The 6724-nt window shown below is 44.6% G+C and overlaps 1 pseudogene; it reads left to right on the top strand.

Moving 5' to 3' along the window:
- Positions 1-5392: 5392 nt before the first annotated feature.
- Positions 5393-6446, top strand: LOC102827970 (annotated as a pseudogene).
- Positions 6447-6724: the final 278 nt, after the last annotated feature.

Raw genomic sequence — 6724 nt, 5'->3', positions numbered from 1 at the left:
AAACACAGGAACGCTAACCACAAGGTCGGTAGTTCAAACCCACCAACCGCTCCTTGGAAACCCTATTATACAGGGCGGAGTCCTGGTGTGGCACTTTAAGATAAGCACTGGACTGCTATCCACAAGGTCGGTAGTTCAAACCCACCAACAGCTTCTTGGAAACCCTATTATACACGGTCAGTATGAGTCAGAGGAGTCCTGGTGTGGTGTTGTGGGCAAATAAGTCAGGCTGCAAAGCCGTTTGAACTGCAAGGTTGGAGGTTCAAGCTCACCAGCTGCTCCTTGGAAACCCTACATAGGGTCGCTATGGGCTGGAATCGACTTGATGGCACTTCACAACAACAATGTATACACTGGGAACGATACAGATCCTTGTAAGTATAGTTCTGTGAGTTCTGACAAGTGTTAAAGTCACCATCACGATACCAGTGATTCCCTCACCACAGAGGGCCTGAGTACACACAGCCACTGTTCCAATTCCCCTCACTGTCTTCTTTTGTCTGTTGTCAAAGTTCTGATCGGTGTTATGGTTAGGTACCTTTGAGGCGATTTCTAGTCAGAGTGACTCTATACTCAACAAAACACTGCCTGGTCCTGTGCCATCCTCACAATTTGTTGTTACTTTTGAATCCATCGCTGTTCCCATGGTACCAGTCCATCTCATTGGGGGGTCTTCCTCTTTTTCGCTGACCCTTCACTTTACCAAGCATGATGTCCTTCTCCTGATAATATGTCCAAAGTATGAGAGATGAAGTGTCTCCATCCTGGCTTCTTAATCAATGTTGTTAGGTGCCATCAAGTCGGTTCTGACTCATAGTGACCTTATGCACAACAGAACGAAACATCACCCTGTCCTGTGTAATCTTCACAGTCTTTGCTAAGCTCGAGCCCATTGCTTCTGTCACTGTGCCAACCCATCTCATTGGGGGTCTTCTTTTTTGCTGCCCCTCCACTTTGCCTAGCATGATGTCCTTCTCTAGGGGTTGGTTGTTTTTTTTTTTTTTTTGATAATGTGCCCAAAGTATGAGAGACAAAGTCTTGCTATCCTGGCTTCTATTTTATCTATTCGGTGCATTCCGGCTGTACTTCTTCCAACACCAATTTATTTCGTTAGTCTAGCAGTCCATGGTACTTTTCATGTTCTTCTCAAGCACCATAACTCAAATGCATTGATTTCTTTACGATCTTCTTTATTCCCTGTCCAACTTTTACATACATAAGAAGCTATCATTTTGAAAATACCATAACTTGGGTCAGGCGCACTTTAGTTCTCAAACTGACATCTTTGTTCCTGAACACTTTAAGGAGGTCTTGTGCAGCAGATTTGCATTATACACTATGCTGTTTTGATATGACTATGTTTTTGACTGCTGCTTCCACGAGTGTTGATAGTCAGTCCAAGCAAAATGAAGTCTTTGACAACTTCAATCTTTTCTCCATTTATTAGGATGTTACTTATTGGTCTGGTGGTAAGGATTTCTGTTTTCTTTACATCGAGATGCCACCCACACTGAAGGCTGTGCTCTTTGATCTTCATCAGTAGGTATTTAAATCTGCTTCACTTTCAGCAAGCAAGGTTGTATCATTGGCAAATCACAGGTTGTTAATGAGTCTTCCCCCAATCCTGATGCCAACTTCTTCTTAATATAATCCAGTTCTCAGATTATTGGCTCAGCATACACGTTGAAGGAATATAGTGAAGAATACAAGCCTGGCACACACTTTTCCTAATTTTAAACCATTTAGTGTCCCCTTGTTCTGTTTGAACGACTGCCTCTTGGTCTATGTACAGGTTCCTCATGAGCACAAGTAAGTGTTCTGGAATACTCATTCTCCGCAATGTTGTCCATAGCTTGTCATGATCCACACACTCGAAAGCCTTTGCGTAGTCAATAAAGCACAGGGAAACGTCTTTTTGGTATTTTCTGCTTTCAGCCCAGATCTGATGTCATTCATTTGATGTCAGCAATATGTTCCTAGTTCCATGTCCTTTTCTGAATCTGGCTTGAACTTCTGGCAGTCCCTATCAGTGTAATGTTGTGGCTGGTTTTGAATTATCTTTAGCAAAATTTTACTTGCATGTGATATTAATGATATTATCCGGTGACTTCTGCGTTCTGTTGAGTCACCTCTTTTCGGACCGAGCATAAATATGGATCTCTTCCAATCAGGTGGCCAGGTAGCTGTCTTCCACATTTCTTGACATAGATGAGTGTGAGCCTCCAGTGCTGCATCAGTTTGTCGAGAATTTTCTGTTTGTGTTCTATCAATTCCAGGAACCTTGTTCTTTGCCAATGCCTTCAGTGCACCTTAGACTTCTTCCTTCTGTACCATTGGCTCTTGAATCATATGCTACCTCCTTAAATGGTTGGCCATCATCCATTTCTTCTTGATACAGTGACTCTGTGTATTCTTTCCATCTTCTCTTGATGTTTTCTGCATCATTCAATATTTTGCCCATTTGTTGTCATTGTTAAGTGCTGTTGAGTCAGTTCTGACTCAGAGACTCAGTATAGGGTTTCCAAGGAACAGCTGGTGGGTTTGAACTGCTGACCTCATGGTTCGCAACCCAGCGCTGATCCTACAGTGTCACACACTTCAATATTGCAAGTTGAAGCTTGAATTTTTTCTTTAGTTCTTTCAGCTTGAGAAATGCTGAGTGTGTTCTTCCCTTTTGGTTTTCTAACTCCACGTCTTTGCACATTTTGTGATAACACTTGACTTTGTCTTCTTGAGCTGTCCTTTGAAATTTTCTGTTCAGCTCTTTGGCTTCCTCATTTATTCCATTCTCTTTAGCATCTCTTCTGAAGAGCAAGTTTCAGAGTCTCTTTTAATGTCCATTTTCGGTCTTTTTCTTCTTTCTTGTCTTGTTAATCACCTTTTCCTTTCTTCCTGTATGATATTCTTGATGTCATCCCAGAACTCTTCTGGTCTTCAATCACTGGTGTCTAATGTGTTAAATCTGTTCTTCAGATCTCTAAATTCAGGTGGGATATGTTCAAGGTCATATTTTAGCTCTCATGGACTTGTTTTAATTTTCTTCAGCTTCTGCCTGAACTTACATATGAACAATTGATGGTGTGTTCCACAGTCTGCCCCGGCCTTGTTTTGGCTGATAATATGGAGCTTTTCTACTATCTCTCTCCACAGATGTTACCACTTTGATTTCTTTGTACTCCGTCCAGTGGGGTCCATGTTTATATTCAGCTCTTATGTTGTTTTTAAAAGCTATTTGCAATGAAGAAGTCATTGGCCTTGCAAAATTGTATCATGTGGTCTCCAGCATCATTTCTATCTCCAAGGCCATATTTTCCAACTAGTGATCCTTGCTCTTTGTTTCCAACCTTTGCATGCTAATCATCAATAATATCAATACATCTTGATTGAATATTTGATCAATTGAAATTGATTAATGGGGTCCTATAATAGATGCTCTTGTATGTGGCTCCTTTTGTTCAACATGGTGGTTTTGAGATTCCTTTATGTTGTTGTATTTTCAGTAATTTTTTCTTTTATTGCCCATGCATACATATAATATTGCCTTTATCTATCTTTACTGATAGGTATTTGGATGGCTTTCAATTTTCCGTTCTCTTGGATAAATACGTAGGAGGAATGGATGCACTGACTTGTAGGACAGGGGCCTGATTAACTCTAGAAGAAACTGCCTAGCTTTTCTAAAGTGGTTCCAACACTGACACTCTGCTAGTTGGAGGTTTTATCCCACAGTTCCAAACACCCTGTCAGCTTTGTGAGCAGCTGGACCCTGTCAACATTCTTCCTCACCAGCTGGAGCAATGCTCAGCCTTCCCAGTAGAGGGCACTAGGGGGACATGATAGGAGGAAGGGACATCACAGCAAGTATCACCCATGGGCGGTTTCCCTTGTTGTCCTGGTGTGGCATTATAGGATAGGCACTCGACCTCAAAGTTGGCGGTTCAAGCTCACCAGTCACTCCTCAGAAACGCTGTACAGGGTCGCCATGAGTCGGAACCAACTGAACTGCACTTAACAACATTCTAGCCCTTGCACCTCAATGGACTTTTCTGTTAACTCAGTGGTCTTGATCACACTCTCTCCAAAGAGTTCTAAGCTCATCCTGGGATGGCTGTGGGTCCCTGTGCTTGTGCTGGGCACAGCCTTCCTGGTCAGCCTGGAGGGATCTACCAGGACAGAAGTCCCATGCATGGCTTCAGGATCCACAGCATCTCCCTATCCTGGGCTGCCCTCTGCTCCTAACCAGCTATTACCACCACCTTCCTGCTAAAGGGCAGCAGGGTGGCCCTCCTGGGCCCTGTCCGGTTACCTCCTGGCCTTCCCTCCATAGCAGTAAATCAATGGGTGTGGGGTCTTCCAGTAAATCTTTATTTTAAACCACCTGGGAGTTGGATTGACCCTTGAGCACAGTCAGCAAACCCTGGGCTGGAGTCAAGGTTCACAAACAGCATCAGTGACCCGGCAGACATGTCCCAGTTCCCCTTTGTCCTCCAGCATGCCTGAATCCCACCCAGAACGTGCCTGAGCCACCCCCTCCCCCCAGAGGGCTGACTGTCCCCCTATGCAGTGTCGAGAGCAGAGGTGGGGGCTCCCCTCTGCATTTCCCACAAGTTCCAGGAGCTGCTCCTAAGGCCACAATCTAGGATGAGTGGGGGTGATGTGTGAGACATGGAGGGGAGCATCCCAAGCACAGAGAGCCTTCAAACCCACCCGCACCCCTTTCCTTAGGGTCCTGGGGCAGGACGTTGTTAGGTGCCATCCAGTCGGTTCCAACTCATAACGACCTTACAGATGTCCCAGGCTGTCCTCACAAGCATTGTTAAGCTTGAGCCCATTGCGGCTGCCACTGTGCCAGCGTATCTCATTGGGGGACTTTCTCTTTTTTGATGACCTTCTACCTAGCATGATGCTCTTCTCCAGGGACTGGTCCCTCCTGATAATGTGTCCTAAGTATGAGAGATGAAGTCTGGCCACCTTAGCTTCTAAGGAGCATTCTGGTTGTACTTCTTCCAACATAAATTTTTTCGTTTTTCAGTCCTGGTGTAGCGCTGTGGGTTAATGCATCAGACTGCAAAGACATTTAAACTGCAAGGTTGGTAGTTCAAGCTCACCAGCCGCTCCTCAGAAACTCTATCCAGGGACGCTGTGGGTCAGAACCAACTCGACAGCACTTAACAACAACAACAATGATACTTTTAATATTCTTCTCTAACACTATAACTCAATTGCATCAATTCTTCTAAGGTCTTCCTTATTCATTTCCAGCTTTCACATGCATGTAAAGCTACTGAAAATACCATGGCTTACCAAAAAGATGTAATAGTTAAGCATAAATCTAAGGGGTCGCCGTGAGGATTCTGTGTGGGAGGTTGCCTTGGAGGGCGGCACCTCAGGGACGATGGTGGAGGGTGATAATTGTAGCACAAACCTGCTGGCTGCAGAGACAGCAAGTCTCAAAGAACAACTTCAGGGATGGGGAGAGGTGATGCTGATGGCCAAAACAGTCTTCGGATGGGAAAGACCTGGTTCCCACCTGCTGTCATGGGCGTGTTTTCCTTGGCATTTCTGACACCTATTATCTAGATCCATGTGTTCTGTCCGGTGTTGCCTGTTTTGTTATGTTTTTGTGCTTGGCTGACTGCCTCGCTTCCATCCTACCGCCTGGAATATTTGGCTCCAATAAATGGACCACTGAGCACCAGCAAAGATTCCGTGAAATTGGCAGCAATCTTGTGAAGATTCGCTGCAGAAGTGTGGGCTGCTGGACAGCTCTGTACACTGAAGGAAGAAAAGCCTAAAATGTACTTCATGGCCACGGTCCTTCTCTTGCTGCGGTTGCCTGGGTGGGACAGCAAGTCCACAACCTTCTTCTCACCTACTTGATGGTAACTTTCACACTGTTGCTTCCTGGACTAAACCAACATGGAATCATTTTCAAGTACATTGGAATGGCGAAGAGGGAGATCAACAAGCTTCTCAAACACAAGGAAAAGAAGACTGAAGACGCATCTGCTTTCTTCAGTGTGGTTATTGGAGAATACATTGTCCCTGGGAACAGTTGTACTATGCTATCTGTACGAAAATGTTATACAAGTAGCTCTTTGCTTCCCTTACTCTGCCCTTAGTTACTGGAAATTCCAGACTTGCCAAGTAAAGCCTACTGTCGTAGTGTCCAGTGTTGCTGGCTACAGTCTCAGCAGCTGACCGTATATGGACAACTCTTTATGGGTAATGACTTGTTGGTTTTTCTCACCCATGGTTAATTGTATTCTTATTTTCAGGCAACTTCATTTAAAATGAGATAGTAGTGAACTTCATCCTTGACTCCCTTTAGTTACCAGTGACTCCTGAAAATCATTCAAGGTCATCTTTTCTTGTGGTAGATACCAGGAGTCGTGGTCTGTGGCTAGGGGAAGCTGGTCCTGCTGTCTCCGTCCACAGGCCGCTGACCAGGAACTGGCTGGCTTGATTACAAAGACCACTATTAGCAATGCTGATGAAGAGGCCAATCCAGATTCACTCCTTATTCTGTGTCTTTACCGTAGAAAAGGAGTCTCCCACGGGATAAAAGGAAAGGCATGCCATGCCCCTAGTATGTGTTGGTTTCTCCCTTGAGCCAAACATAGAATTTGTTGGCGACGTTGATCTCTTCTCCTAAATGGGGGCTCTTGATGGAGAACTCTGATCCCCTCCCAATTAGACTTTAATTGAGTAAGTCCTTAGAGCC

Source organism: Chrysochloris asiatica, unplaced genomic scaffold, assembly GCF_000296735.1.
Source record: "Chrysochloris asiatica unplaced genomic scaffold, ChrAsi1.0 scaffold00025, whole genome shotgun sequence".
In the NCBI taxonomy this organism is placed as follows: Eukaryota; Metazoa; Chordata; class Mammalia; order Afrosoricida; family Chrysochloridae; genus Chrysochloris; species Chrysochloris asiatica.
The sequence above is the reverse complement of the archived record's forward strand: the minus strand, read 5'-3'. Positions and strand labels throughout refer to the sequence as shown.